Consider the following 15,242-nt stretch of genomic DNA (forward strand, 5'->3'; position numbering starts at 1 on the left):
TTCTTCAAGTGCAAGGGATAAACTACAAAGCATTCTGGGACAAATGGTCTCCTCTTGATATGTCCACATTCAAGAGTTTTATATTTAGTTGAGTGAATGATTTCTTTTATATATCAAAGGAAAGTGCCTAGCGAGCTAATGGCTCCATCTGAAATGTATCTGAACATCGTTTAGCTGTTGGAAAGGAATCGGGACCATTGCATGATTATTTTGTTTTGTTTTGCTTTATTTTGAGGCAAATTCCATGGTGCCTGTTTCTTGCACGGTTTTCAAGGCTTGGGGTGTCTCATACAACAGGACTTCCCATTTGGAGCTCACTGAGACCTGTCTCTTGCTTCCTAAACGCCAAAGAAAATTCATAGACACAGGCTCACTCCATTGCCCTCCATTGATTTGGCAGCCAATCAATGGCCACTGTAATCCGAAGAAGGAGGAGGAGGAGGAGACGAAGAAAATAAGGACACCAGTCTCTGTGAACCTTTCCAAGCAAGAACGTTCAGCTAAAGCTTAATAGAGAGAAAAGCAGCCCGGGCCATCTGGTAAACAGCCTTCCGGAGTCGCGAGAGATAGTGGCAGCCTTTGCCCAACCTGCTATAAATAAGTGTCTCCGGGAGGGGAGGGGGAACAACAACCCCAATTTCAAATCTGTTTCTACTTAATACAGCTGCACCAGAGTTTATTTAGCTTTTCCCTTTAGCAGGAAGACTGTTTGCATTTTCATGACAAGGGTCTAAATGTTTTTCACAGCCATTTCCACCGCCATCATTTTGAGGAGCCGCGCACCACGCGGACCTGTCTGCCTGCTTCGGCGGCGTGCAGCGGTGGCTCCCCGTGGCCTCGGCCCCACAAGAGTGGCCTCGAATGCCCAAATTTATGGGCTTGTCTCTGCTCCCAGGGCTGCAGCCATGCCCCTGGCCTGCGAGGGACTGGTGACTCTGAGTGGCCCGGAGTCACGTGCTGCCGATCAATGACCTGTCCATCCGCCTGGCCTGAGCCTGCAGCCGACTCCAACCACTCACTGCCCCTCCCTTCAGGACCATGAGGCCGACTGGAGCCATTACTCCAGCGTGGGGAAGCCTCCTGGGCAGAGCTCAACAGGTTCACCTGCCCACCTCTCCTGAGCTGCCTAAGGGGTCCCTGGAGACTCGGTCTGCTATGCTCCTTCAGAGAGCAGAGGGCTGTCAAAGAAAGTGGCCTCCGTTGAATTCTATGCTGAACAGCTGCTGTGTGTGCCCCTCCAAACAAAACCAGACGCTCTGTCATCGAGTCAGTTCCTAGGGGGTTCGAACTGCTGACCTTATAGTTAGCAGGCCTAGTTAGAAGGACCTTCAGAAGTATAAACCCCCTAGTTTCATCCTGGTGTGGCTTTTTTTGGGGGGGAGGGGGGGCGCTAGAGGAGCTTCCCCGGCAGAATCACTACAAGGAAATGAAAGTGTGTGTAAGAACCAAGAACTGAAAAGAGTCAGTGGGAGCCACTTGAATTGCTACATCCAATCGTTTTGAAAAATGCTCTCTTCCCCGCAACATGGTCTTTTCCTCTCAACAGTGCTGGAAAACAGAGGAAATTGGTGCTGGGGAAATGGGCTGCCTCCATCTGACATGAGTCTATTACCCTGTTCCGAGCCTCGCACTCACAAGTACACTAAAGGGCGAAATTAATTGGCTCCGGCTTAAGATGCTACCGAAGCAGGGACAGTGGGGAGGGGGAGGGGTGGAGGAAGACAGCCTGGTGGCTTTGAAGTCAGGCCTGGAATCAGGTACATATGAAAAAGAAATTAAAGAAGACTAAATCTGTTCGTTTTATGAAAATGAAAAGATGATGCCAGCTATTATCATGTGCTCCCAAATTACCAAGGACTTATTAAATTGTCTGCCTTAAAACAAACACACACACACACACACACACACACACACACACACACACACACTAAAATCTTATAGCTCCTTCTACCACCCTTAGAATTAAATCAGGCACCTAATCTATTTTCACCTGTTAACTTATTACCTGCCTTCTGAATGATATATAAAAGTCAGGTGGGGAAGGGGTGCTTCTATTTGATTGTTCAAATGGAATTTTCCCCCAAATCACAAATTACTTGGGAAATGTGGATCTAGATAGGTGGTTCTCAACTAGGGATGACTATGTTTCATATGGGGTCATTTGTCAATGCCTGGAGACATTTTGGGTTGTCACAACGGGGGAGATGATGCTCAACATCCTACAGCACCCAGAACAACCAGTGAACCCACTCTAAATATCAATAGGGATGAAACGAAGAAGCCCTGGTCTAGATAAAGCCTAATGACATTTGGATTGGGACACATATTTTCAGCTATGTCCAAGGGAGAAGAGCTCATTTACTTAGAAACCTGCAGTGGGACTGTGCATATGTTGTCTAAGGACATGTTTACTTCAGTGCCCCATCAGTAAAATAGGCTCTCAGTCTGAATCTAGGGACGTTCATGAAATCTGTGACAAGGGTGGGAGTGGCTCCTGTGCATTTTAGATGCATATTTCATCAGTCTAAATGGATGGGAATTAATATCTCATAAAATAAAATGTTTATCTAGTTATGTTCCATACAAAACCAAAATCAATACACTGTATCTTACTTAACCTGCAATTAGAGTAAAATGAGAAAAGCCTAAAGGAAATGCCATTCTTTCTCCTTACTTGCTAGTCGGGTACATACTTCTGAGCACAAAGCCTTAAAAAACAAACACCTCGCCCCCACCCTGACCCCCACCCCACCCAGCTCCTCTCCTGCACTTTTTTGAGGCAGGATTTTCGAGTGCATAAAAAGCTTCCTGTTTTATTTGCTGGAGATTCGATCACTCTTTAGTGTGCAAAGCCTGCAGTCAGTTCTTTTGGGTATGCCTGCCTGGTTTTCCAAATGCCCTCCAAAACCCGATGATAAATCACACACATTGGGCCCGCTGTGCCAATTCAGAGTCAGCAAAAGAATTCCACACAGTGGAGAAAGGACTTCTGCCTCACGGGGGGCAGGGATGGAGGAGAATCGAATTCCTGTAGTCAACTGCTTTCAGAGCGTCTTAAGGACAGGTACTGAGATTCCCTAAAATAAAACCCCTTTGGCTCTGGAACATCCTATGTAGCTCTGCAGTGTCCCCAGCTTGGGGATAAGCGTGGGCCAGGACAACCCTCTATTCCTAGAAAAAGCTTAGAGCTTCCAGGCTTAGCCACAAGAGAAAGAACGCATGGCTGACAGCTATACCTTTTCAATCCTTCCAGGCCACCAGCCGGGTCTCTGAATTAGAAGGCAAAAGGGGCCACACAGACCAAGGTAACAACGGCAAAATAGCCAAGGCACCCACGCAGTCCTGGCTGCCAGTGAAGTTGCTACACGGCAGCTGGGGCAGCTTTTCCAGGGAACTGGTAATACCCTGGCTGTTCATGAATTATTTTTCACCAGAACGTCGGATTCTTCCTGTACTTCAGTAAACAGCTTGCTTCTGAGGAGCCCAAGGAGGTCAGCCAAGGGTCCCCTGTGGGGGCAGCCCCCTCAGGAGCCAGAACCCCAGGCGCCTGAACTATAAATCACCGCAGTCCCAAGTTCATTACTCTATCCTTTCCCATCTATTCATATGCCCAGAGCCTGGGAAGGGAGGAGCCCAGAAATGCCCAGCCATGGCTGGAATGATACCGCAGTGCCAGCTGAAATCCTCTCCCCCACCCCCACCCCCCTCAGCTGGAGAACTTTCTTTCGGTCAGCTCTCCTCGTCCACCGCACCATGAGGGGGTTAAATTGGGTTTCTGTGCATTTAGTCTTTCTCCCTCACACACTGCTTGGATTTATTTCCTTGCTCTGATTTCCACCACAGTTGCCCGATGCCAGGCTCTGGTGGCTACGGAGTCAGCCTAAAGCCTCCCATCTACAGTTATGTTCAAACTCATTGCTAGGTGCTTTAAGGCTGAAGCTGCCAGCTTGGCGGGCTCATCTGCTGTAGAGCAGCATTGACCAATAGAAACACATATGTAACTCACACTTCCTAAAACAAAATCCCACAGATAAAATTCATTTTAATCCAATATCTAGGGGGCCCAATATATTCAAAATGTTGAAGGAGCCCTAGTGGTGTAGTGGGCCACACACTAAGCTGCTAGCCACAGACTCAGCAGTTCAAACCCACTAGTGCCTCGAGGGAAGAAAGAAGAGGCTGTCCTCTTTTATAAAGAGGTACTCAGCAACCCCAAAGGGGTAGCTCTACCCTGACCATTAGGGTCAGAATCGAGCCATCGGAATCAACTCGATGGCAATGTTTGGTGTTGGGGTTATTCAAAAGACTATCATTTTATCATGTAACTAATAGGAAAATTAATGAGATTTGTTCTCTCTCTTTTTGGCTTTCAAAAGCCAGTGTACGTTGTATGCATATGCTGTTGAGTCCATTCCAACCCAGAGAGACACCATGTGACCAAGTAGAACTATTCCCTAAGGTTTCCTAGACGGCAACCTTTCGAAGAGCTGATTACCAGAACTTTCTCCCATGGAAGTCCTGCATGAGTTCAAACTACCAACCTTCTGGTTAGCAGCCAGGGGTTAGCCATTGGGCCCTATCTTCCTGTAGACATCTCAAGCACTCAGTAACCACCTGTGTGTAGTGCAGATAGATAAAAGACATCTCCATCATCATTGGCAGTTCTTTTAGATAGTCCTTTACTAAAAGATTTTTTTAAAGCATTTGGGAAGAACAGTGCTAAGTGTGACCAAGATGTGCTTCCTAAGTCTCTAACCCAATGATTAGAATTCATGGCAGCAGAAAACAAAATCGGGACTCTTAAAAAGTGGGATGTTCTAGGAGCGCTTAGTAGAGATTAAGGTGTGTGTGTGTGTGTGTGTGTGTGTGTGTGTAAGGCCCAGAAACTACGTCTGCCTAGTGTGAAGATCAGTGGGTAGATCACTCAAGGCGTCTAGTCACTGTGCTGCCTCCATCTTGGCTGCTTCTCAGCTCTCAGGGCAAGGACTCGGTCAGAAGATCACCAAAGTCACTTACCTTCCTTCAATGACAATTCTGGGTTTGTAATCGAATTTGGTGAGGCAGATTCAGGAACATGATCAAATTACTTGTGCCTGGGTCTGCGTGTGCACGTGTGTTCGAATGTCTGTGTTCTGGGCTGGAGGGGAGAGGAGGGCCGGGTGTAAAATCCAGAAGCACTCACAGGGCCACCAAGGCCTCTTCTTCAGCAGCTGCAGTCAGAGCACAAGGAAGAGCAGGACACCAGAGGCTCATCAAGACTGGGGAGCCCCCAAGGAGAAGTCAACAGTCCTGAAAGCACCCAGGTGTTGGGAACCACCCCCCACCCTGATCAGGTGTGGGGAGAGAAGTGACAATCAGGCATTCTCCAAAGACAAGCGCTGGCAACTCTGACGCAAAGATGCCCTCCGGATCCCCCAAATCAAACACCAGTCAGAGCCTCCCACAGGCTTTGGGACAGCAATGTGTCATGAGCCTCCTTCCCCCTCTTGGGGTGTCTCTTTCTATCAGGTTCTCCCATCTTCTGAGGAGGGAGGCAGCAGAGTTAGGAAGATCAGAGTCCAAATCCTGACTCCACCCGGGGTCTCCAGGAGTTTGAGAGCTACCATCTGGTTGGGAGAGGGTTAGGGACTTGTTTTGACAATCGTTCGCATAGCAAATCCCTGCCTCCTTCTGCCTGAGTGTTGATTGAGTTGAGAGGAAGGCCTCACCCACTCTGCAGTCCCACCACGGACCTCTAATTATATAACCTGGCTCGGCCTCTGTTTCTTCATCTATAAGATGGGAATAATATGGGTCATCATCTCACAGGAGGATTGTAATGATTCAATCAGGGCTTGTCCACAGCCCCGGTGGCGTAGTGAGCTCCTTGCTGGACTTCTAACCACAAGGTCACCAGTTCAACATCACCAGCCTCTTTGAGGGAGAAATAAGAAGCTTTCTACTCTCTGTCCTATAGGGGCACTCTCAACTGGTAGTGAGTTTTGTCCACATGAGATCATCAAGGGCTACAACTGGAGCATAACCCCAGAGACCTTCGCGTCTCCAACCAAACATATCAATCTCTCACTTTCTCTCTGCTGGGTCTTCTCCATGGTGATTCATAGCTCCCCCACCCCCACCCCCAACACCCTTCATGCCATCAGTCATACCCAGTTCTCATGGAGTAAGCAACCATTGGGTGCTCGGAGTCTGAGATACAAAACCACAGGCTGTTTGTCCTGACATCTTAAACAGTTAGGGATGCTTTTGGACTTATCTATGTGGCATGTAAGCATGAATTGTGATTGGCCTACCTCTCAGGTGGGCCCCACCTGCCCAGGTACATATCCCATTTTGTGAATGGACAAGGGCTGAGGATTCTGACCACTGGGAGAAATAAATAAGAAACTCAGAGGAGGGAGCCAGGAATACATTGTCGGCTTTCAATCCTAATCACCACAGTCTGGCATCAAAGAGGTGACAGGAGCCCAGGTGGCCCTGTGAGTGAGATGCCCAGTTGTGAAATGCAAAGTTGGTGCTTCCAAACTTGGTGGTTCCAAGCCACCATCGGCTACTCAGGAGAAAGATGAGGCTGGTTGCTCCCCTAGAGACCTACAGGCTCTGAAGCCCTGGGCAGGGTTGCTATGAGTCAGAGTTGACTCAGTGACAGTGGGTTGGGTCTGTTCCTGATTTGGTCATTGATGCCGCCATCCCAGGAAAGCCAGGAATGCTTCCCATGCATACCGTGCCTGGCAGCCGTCCGCTCCTACATCTACCAGTAGGGGAGGAGCCACTGGGTGTGGACATGGTTCTTCTCCATCTCTGATCAAATACATTAGGAGTCCCTACTAGTCAGGTCCACTAGAGCAGGAGCTCCCTGTTCTCCGGGGGCCACAGCCCTCACAGCCATGCTGCCTCCCACGTCTCCAGCACCTCCCAGTCTTCCCTCGCCCTCAGATAGCCCTGTCTCCTGGGCTTGTTTTGCCAGGTTTCTTTCTTTCTTTTTTTAAATTTCTCGTCCAAGTCCCAACCACCAAGTTTCTGTGCTAGCAGCAGGCATTACATGGAAAAAGGTTTGCTCATTTGTTCCTGAGATAGGCACGATCCCTGGATGGAAGCCCACTCCAGGAGGACCAGGGCTTCTTTGCATTATAAAGGAACCCCTGGGGTCCCAAAGTAGTAGTCAGCCAGTCAGCCTTGGGGGACAGTGTCAGGGGTGCCTCCACGATGCCCCTAGTGGGCATCTGCTCAGGAAGGATAAGTCCTACTCTCAGGGCTGTGTGTGTGTGTGTGTGTGTGTGTGTGTGTGTGTGTGTGTGTGACACTTTGGCCTGCAAGCCCATCACTGCCTTTAGAAAGTGGCAGGTGGCACTCCTCAAGATCACCTTCCAGAAGACATAAAGGGAGCCCCTCGGGGCTGGGAACCCAGCACTGCTCTGGCCAGCAGCTCCCCTCCCAGTACTCCACTCCACTCCCTACTGTCGCCCTGCCATGCCACCCACCACCCTTCTCCTGTAACAAAGGCACGCTGGAGCTACATCTTCAAAGTTATCAGAAGTCTCCTGGTCAAGGAGCAAATGATTCTGGTGACTCAAAGGGCCGCTGGGAGATGTCTACACAGCAGTGGGCAGGGTTCCCATCGGAAAAGCAAGGCAAACCTCGCCTGAGCTCGAAGCCCAGCGACGAATTCTTTTCTCCCTGCTGGCTGCTTTGCTCTCTGTACTACAGAGAAGCTTTCAAAAGAACCAGCTACATAAAGGGATCATACCAGAGGATGCGAGATAATGCTAAACCAACAAAAACAAAGACCAAACGAAACAGAGCGAGCCCTGAGAATACGCGGCTATCAAAACTTTGTTTGGCCTATCTATTTATCATCGCTGCACACCCGGACTCTGCGGAATATCATTCGGTTGATGTCACTTATCCTCAGCAAAATATTTACACATCCTTCAAAACGCCAGATGAGGGGGCCTGACCGCGAACTGCTGCTAGCCGTCCTGTCAGCCCCAGCGCCCGGGAGGTGGGCAAAGCAGGAGGTGGGGGCCCCTGGCGGGTGGATCCAGCGGGCACAGGTAAGAGCCACCCATAGTTCCTGGGCGCGCGACCACCCAAGCATTCTGCCTTGCCTTGCCCACCCCTCCCCTACCTGTCTCTGCAGGCGGCAGCCACCTCCCCTCCCGGCATGGTGTCCGCGCCGCCGCCCCCTGCCTTTCTCATTGATTAAGTTCTCAAACCATTGTTGAAGCCTGGTGGCTTCTCCCTGGAAAACCGGGCTGGATTCACTCCGCACGCCCTGGCCACAAAAGGAATATTCATAAAAGTTTGGCAGGCAGAAAGGGCGGCTGACTGCGCGCCATGGGGTGGGTGACAATTCTCTCTGCTGAAGCCACCTTCTTCCTCCTGGCGCCATCCCTCTCACCATCCACCCGTCGTGCCCCAAATCGACTCCAGGGACTTCTGAGACGGAAACACAAAGCAGCAGCTGTTTGGCAACATTTCTGCCCCTCGCCAGCAACTGTGGTGGGATGCCATTTCCCCACCCAGGCGGAGCTTCCCCGGAACAATAGTCGGGCTGGAAACGGGCAAACACTGGGAGCACAACCCCAACCCCAACCCCGACACAGCCACCGCGGGGAGCGGCCGAGAACTCGCCGCGCCAGGGAAAGCACCACCAGGACGCTCCCCAAAACAAAAACAAAAACACCGCAGCGACAACGCTGCCCGTTGCCAAACGTGGCAGAAAGCCCGAGCTGGCGCGGGCACCCAGGCAGGGCACCGGGTGCGGGGCCCCGGGCGCCGGCGGGCGCGCACTCACCCGGTTCTGGGGGACTGCGGGGCTGGCCGCGCGGCACAAAGACGGGCCCCGGCGGGATCTGGCAAAAGCCAACTTTCCACCCGACTCGCCAGAGCCTCCAGATACGTCAACGGGATCCATCTTTCAAAGGGCCTGGAAGGCGCTGGGTGCGCCGGGCCGGGTGCGGTGACCGCGGGGTGGCGACGTGACCCACGCCGGGCCCCCAGCCTGCCTGGCCCGCCGGCGCCACCTCCCCCTTCCCGGCCCGGCCCGGCCCGGCGGGGCCAGCGTGCGGCGCCCGAACCGGAGTCAGAGCGGGCCCGGGCGCCCGCGGTGGCGCTCGGCGCTCGGCCCGCGTCCCGCCCCGCCGGCCCGGCGCTGGCCCGGCCGCGTCCTGCCCCCGAGCAGGCCCCTCCCCGGCCCGGCCGCCGGCGCGCCCTGCAGCCGCTGGCAGGTCCGGCTGGAGGGCGGGGAACCCGGCCCGCGCGGGGCCGCCGTGGCCGCTACCTCGATCGCGGCCACCGCCTCCAGGAAGCCTCGGGCTGGTCGCGGGTGCCGGTGCTCTCGGGACTGGCCTCGCCACCGCCCGCCTGAAGGGGGTGCGCAGGGCCGGGAGCCGCCGTCGCCGCTGTCACAGAGCCGCTGTCGCTGCCGCCGCCGCCGCCGCCGGTGGTGCGTGAGTGTGTGCGCGCCGTGTCCGGGCGAGTGTGTGCTGCGTGCGGCGCTGGCCTTTACTATATACACGAGGGGTGGGAGGAGCGGGGAAGGGGAGGGCTTGGGGAGGCGACGGCGGCGGAGGGGGAGTCAAGGGGGACGAAAGTGTACAGGAGGAGGCGGCGGCAGAGGAGGGACAGGTGATCTAGCCCACGGCGAGGGCGTGGCGGTGGGCGGCGCGGGTAGCAGGAGGAAGGGGCGCCCACGACTCGGCAGTTGGCTTGGGTGCCTGAGGAGCAAGGGCCATGCTGGCTCCTAGCTGACTGGGGACCCACCCTCGATCCCAGGATGAAGAAGACAGAGGGGCAGACCCTAGAAGACAGGATGAGGTTGGCTGGTGACAGCGGGGGCTGGGGAGGTGGGGGAGGCCCAGAAAGCCACCTAATGCCAACTCTGAGTCCAGGCGAATTGGCTGCGTACAAAATGTGAGATGATTGTAAGCAAAATTGGTCCACGGACATCATCTAATTTCCACATACTTGCCAGAGAGGTGATTCCTTTATTAATCTGATGATTAGCATTTATTAAACACTTAGTCTTGGCCAGACATTGAACTCAGAGCTGGAGTTAACAAAGATGATGGATAGCTGGTGGCTGACCAGTAGAGAGATGCTAGATAGCAGTAGTAGATTGAGCATTTTCAAAACCAACAACGACAATAACAAAATTCTGGGAAAAATGTTTTAAGCAAGCAGAGGATGCAATTACATTGGCTTAATTAATCCCTAAAGAGGTAAAGGGGCTCCCCCCCACACACCTATTAATCAAAACAGGATGAAGATATTTCACACAGCAGGCAGAGGGGACATGACTTTAATCTGAGCAGAGAGCTGTAGGGAATCCAGCTGCCTGTTTTAGACCCCGAGTCCTAACTGTGCTAAGGCACCGGGATTTCCTTCTGGTGAAAGCCGTCAACCACAGCAGCTTGGCTCCTTTGTCATTGGTATCAGAACCCAAACTGGTGTTGGAAACGCTGGATTCTCCCCAGCCTGTGCTTCTTGGGATGGCAGTAAACAGGGCAGGTAAACTTCCCTGGGACCCTTTGTGGCCTCTTCCTAATTAATCAATCAATCAATGTATATTACATTTTACAACTGCATTGGTATAAACACAGATATATTAATGTTGCATAGCAAAATACTTTCTCTGTCCTTCAAGGGCATATTTTTCTCCCTTCTGATTTGAAAATATGTCCAGGGTCCCCTAAGAGCACAGGGGCGGCGGGGGGGGGGGGCGGGGCGGCTGTACAGGCACTGTGTCTCATGAAGAAAAGATGGCTTTGGTCCTACAATTCCTTAGTGCAGATTTTCTTCTCATTAAAAAGAAGAGCTACAGAGAAGAGGATTTGATTTATCTGGGGGGCAGGAAGACCCACAATGAAAGCTTCATACTACTAACAGGAAAACCAATCCCTATGAGTTTCAGTTGGGCCGCTGAGGTTTTAAATTAGCCCGAACAGTTGATGATATTTGTGCCCCGGTGGCACAGCGGTTCAAGCTAACTCAGTTGCTATCCAAAAGGTTGGTGGTTTGAATCCACCAGCTGCCCTCTGATAGAAAGAGGTGGCCTTCTGCTTCTGTCAAGACAACAGCCTTGGAGACCCTCTGGGGGCAGTTCTACCCGGTCCTGCAAGATCACTCACTACAAGTCAGACTCTAGGGCAATGGGTTTGACTTTTTTTTTGGTGGACATCGTTGGCTATGACTGTGTCTTCAGCTATTTCAGCCACCAAAGACTTATGCAGAGCTCAGAAATGTCCTGAGTGCTTAGATTAGGTCTGTGAGTTCTCAGTTGCCAGGATTCTTGCCTGAGTAGAACTAAAGCCACAGCTGGGCAGTTATAATTGGGCAAGTTCATGGCTGAAAGAGCCATAAAGGTTTTGTGTGTGTTGAGGGGGCCTGTGTGTATACGGTAGGGATTGATATCTTGGGAGGCAATTATCAGCCTCTTTCTTTTGTTGGCCTAGATCGCAACCCTGGGTTAATGTTTGATCCCCTCTGGCAGTTGTGTGTCATAGTCGCTGCCCTTTGAGGTGCTTACGGTTTCAGGAAAGATGCCATGGATTCAGATTGATGCAAAATAAACAGGCATCATGAACTCCATCCCCCAAGAAATGTACAGTATCAACTGTTTGTGTGTCCTGAATGACTGCCCCTGTGTGGCAAGGGAAAAAGGAGGAGTCCTACACAGGCAGGCTGGGCGGTGTGTGTGTGTGTGTGTGTGTGTGTGTGTGTGTGTGTGTGTGCACGCGCGCGTGACAGAAGGGGGAGAGAGGATGAGTATGTAGGGGATGCTTTGGAACTGAAATATGGTATTAATATGCAAGAAATCTGTTCATACAGTTAAATGAGTACCGAAGGAAGGAGGGAATAAAGAGCAGAAAAGATCACCAAATATCTGTCAGAGGGGTGGGTCAGGGTGATTTTTCAGATCTGCAAGTCAAAAAAAAATGGGGTACTTTTAAATGACAAGACAAAATGAAATGAAATTCGTTGCCATGAGGTTGCTTCAAACTCATCTTGGCCCTGTAGGACAGAGTCAAATCTAGGGTCTCCTAGGCTATAATCAGTTTGGAAGATGATCCTGGGAGCAGCTGGTGAGTTTGAACCACAGGACTTTCCATTAGCAGCTGAGTGTTTACCCACTGCACCACCAGGGATCCTTGATGTAAGTTCCACTCCCCAAATTTCCCACCTCAGGGCTGCTGATGTGAATAGAGGCTGCCAAGGAAGGAGAGAAGGAAGTGAAGTTCCCCATTCTGTCCTGTGAAGGAGCTTTCTTCTGATCTCAGTGGGAAGCCAGTGAAACATTTTAAGTAAAGGAGTGACCAGGGCAGGTTTGCATATGGGAAAAATCACACTGGCGGTCAGTGTGCTGCACTGATTGGAGGGAGGTGAACTTGATAGCCTAGAACAGGCTGCTGCAGGGATCAGGGTTTGAATTCAGGTCGTGGCAGCAACGAGGAATTTGAGTCAAATGGATGGAGAATCAACTGGCAAAGAACAGAGGGAAGGAAACAGGAGGAGTTAGGGTAATGGATACCTAATTTTCTGAATCAAGTGGCAGGCTGGGTGGGGGTGTGGTCATTGAGCTAGAGGGCCTTATGGGGAGCTGGAGATTATGAATGTTATAGATCTCCCCTAGGAACAGATCTTGAGATCAGGAATCAAGTACCGACAGTTCATTTGGAAGGTCAAGGAAACACTAGAGGAGGAGTGATGTGTTAGTCTGGGTAGACTAAAGAAACAAATTCATAAACACGCATATGTATCTAAGGGAGAGGTTTATATACAAGAGGAATTGAACACCGAGAAAACATCCCACCCAGTCCAGTCCAGGGCTGATAGTATAAGTCTGATATTAGCCCATATGTCTGATACCAATCTATATAGTCCTCTTTAGGCTCACGAAACACATGCAATGAAGCCAAATGCAGGAAGATCACAGACCAGTGGGTAGAAAGTCTTTGGGTCCCAGCACTGACAGGGGTCTCTCTGTGGCTCCTTCAGCTTCCGGGGTCTGGTTGTGTCCATGTGGCTTGTCTCCTGCAATGTCTTCCAGGGAGTGGCGGGGGGGGGGGGGGGGGGAGGGAGAGAGAGAGAGAGAGAGACCCAGATTTCCCAGAATTCTCAGAAGGAGGCCACACTCACACAGAAGTCTCATTGGCTATCTCCAGATTGACAGCCTAGACTCCACCCCTTCACTTTTAATCCTTAAATTGACACCAGATTAGGTGAGTACCACAAGTGGGAAAGGAAAAGAGAAGCCAATAGGAAGCTTGTTATGCAGACCAATGACCACTATGGGCAAGTGGATCTTCACCCCTACCTCCCCTGAGGCAAACTCCGGAATGTGACCCAAAGCGCCCATTTCAGAGTTATCATGCGCCCAGGAAGCTGACTGAGGGTTATCATGGGGGTTCCGATTTTCTGGTCATTGCAACCTGTTGCTTAGCATTGGCAAAGAGGGGGTCCTTTTTGGGTCCAGACATAAGATCCAACAGCTGGATATCTACAGAGAGCACTGGACTGGTGATATTTGAGAGGTGGGGCAGCATCAGGGAGATCTTGAGTTTTAGGTGCCGAGGGAGAACCTGGTGGCAGAGTGGGTTACTTGTTGGGCTGCTAACCACAAGGTCAGCGGTTTAAATCCACCAGCCACTCACTGGGGGAAAGATGAGGCTTTCTGCTCCCATGAAGAGTTACAGCTTGGAAACTCACCGAGGCAGCTCGATTCGTTCACCATGAATCCGAATGGACTAGGTGGAAGTGAGAATGAGGTGGGTAGCCCTTCAGCCAGAGAGAGTCGCCTGGTGGACATTTGAAAGAAAAACGTGGAGTTAAGAACCTAACTGGGTACTTAGATTTCGAAGGTGTTTGGCCATGAATGGCTAAGAACCTAAGCTGGGAGTGTGACCCTGGGGGTCTCACTGGTGGCACAGTGGATTGTGTGTTGAACTGCCAACCACATGGTTAGCAGTTCAAAACTACCAGCCATTCCACAGGAGAGAGATGAGGCTTTCCACTCCTGCAAAGATTTACAGCCTTAGAAACTCAAAGAGGCAAGTCCACTCTGCCCTACAGAGTTGCTTTAAGTCAGAACGGCAGTGGTTTGGTTTGGAGAGGCCATGAGTACTGGTTGAAAGGGGTGGGGGTATTATTGAGCTTTGCAGAGGATATATTTGAATTGAGAAAGTAGCTGAGCCTGTCATGCTGGGGGGACATTCCCTTGTTCTTTCAATACATAACGTAGGCCCATTTGCAACTGTCTCCAAAAACGTGATGGAGGTGACCATAAATTTGATCATTGAAGCAAAGACATTACCAAAGAAAGATGAAGGGGCTGTGATTAATAAATAAATCAGAAAAACCGGGAATTCCCAGTAAACCCAGATGTATGCTCACCCTGCTATCTTGCTGGGGATCATATGAAGACTGGATGCTGAACAACAGAAACAACAGAAACAACCTGGAACGGGACCATATCATTGAACTTCAAGAACAGACAACATTGGAGCCGCCATGCCTTGGACTTCCTGTTATGTAAACATTGCCAGAAAGGTTACATTTCTTGGAGTCAGGTCCCCATTGCTTGAAATGGGACACATCTTAAAGACCTGCATGTTTGTTTTTGTCTTGCTTTTAGTCACAGCGACAGAGACCCATTCTGGAGTCAAGAAAGCTAACGAACCAAGTGTAGGGAAGAAGTAGGTCAGGAATTGGTCATTTTCATCTGACTCAAAACAACTAAGAAAATATGCTAAGCTAGAATTAGATTGGAATACATTGTTCGGAATGTGGTAGAGCATATTCAGATTATTCTGGTTATTCTAGTGTGCTAGTGGACGTTCTCATTCCAGTGGTGCTTTGATGTCCTGCTCTTCCCTCTGCCAAAAGGGGAAGGCTCCTGAACCAAGGCGCTGGATGATTTCTTTCTATCTCCTGCTCTGTCCCTGGGTAACTGAGTGATTTGGGGCAGGGGATGCTTCTCTGTGACTAGAGTTCCTTATTTGAGTACAGCAGTAGCAGTCATTCCCCCTCTCCCCCCCCCCCACCCCCATATGCCTTGTGTCGGCCTCCGGGGAGGGTCTATAGAACCTGTTTGTTATATTCACAATGACTTCCCATCACTTTTGTACTTTTGTCTCTCATTTCTAAACTGATTCCATACCCATTATCTCACAAAACATTGCAACTATTACATGCACCTGCTTTTTGAGTGTGGAAGGAGGCTAGTGGGCAGCGGGATTTGG

At 50.8% G+C, this 15,242-nt stretch overlaps 1 protein-coding gene and 1 long non-coding RNA gene across 4 annotated transcripts in view; one reads left to right on the forward strand and one right to left on the reverse strand.

Annotated features, from left to right (window-relative positions):
- The window catches only part of RAI2 (retinoic acid induced 2), an 82,084-nt gene extending 72,584 nt beyond the window's left edge, over positions 1-9,500 (reverse strand). Inside the window, exon 1 of one of the 2 annotated variants that reach the window (XM_075538697.1) lies at positions 9,284-9,500. The gene's annotated coding sequence lies outside the window, so the exon portion shown is untranslated. Of the gene's footprint in view, positions 1-8,797; positions 9,137-9,283 lie in introns of those variants that run through there. The other variant, XM_075538696.1, reaches the window with a different exon arrangement.
- The window catches only part of LOC142434020 (uncharacterized), a 57,308-nt gene continuing 51,235 nt past the window's right edge, over positions 9,170-15,242 (forward strand). The window contains exon 1 of one of the 2 annotated variants that reach the window (XR_012781107.1): positions 9,170-9,448. This is a non-coding gene — a long non-coding RNA (uncharacterized LOC142434020). The remainder of the gene's footprint in view (positions 9,449-15,242) is intronic. The other variant, XR_012781106.1, reaches the window with a different exon arrangement.

The sequence above is a fragment of the Tenrec ecaudatus genome, chromosome X (assembly GCF_050624435.1).
Source record: "Tenrec ecaudatus isolate mTenEca1 chromosome X, mTenEca1.hap1, whole genome shotgun sequence".
Taxonomy (NCBI): Eukaryota; Metazoa; Chordata; class Mammalia; order Afrosoricida; family Tenrecidae; genus Tenrec; species Tenrec ecaudatus.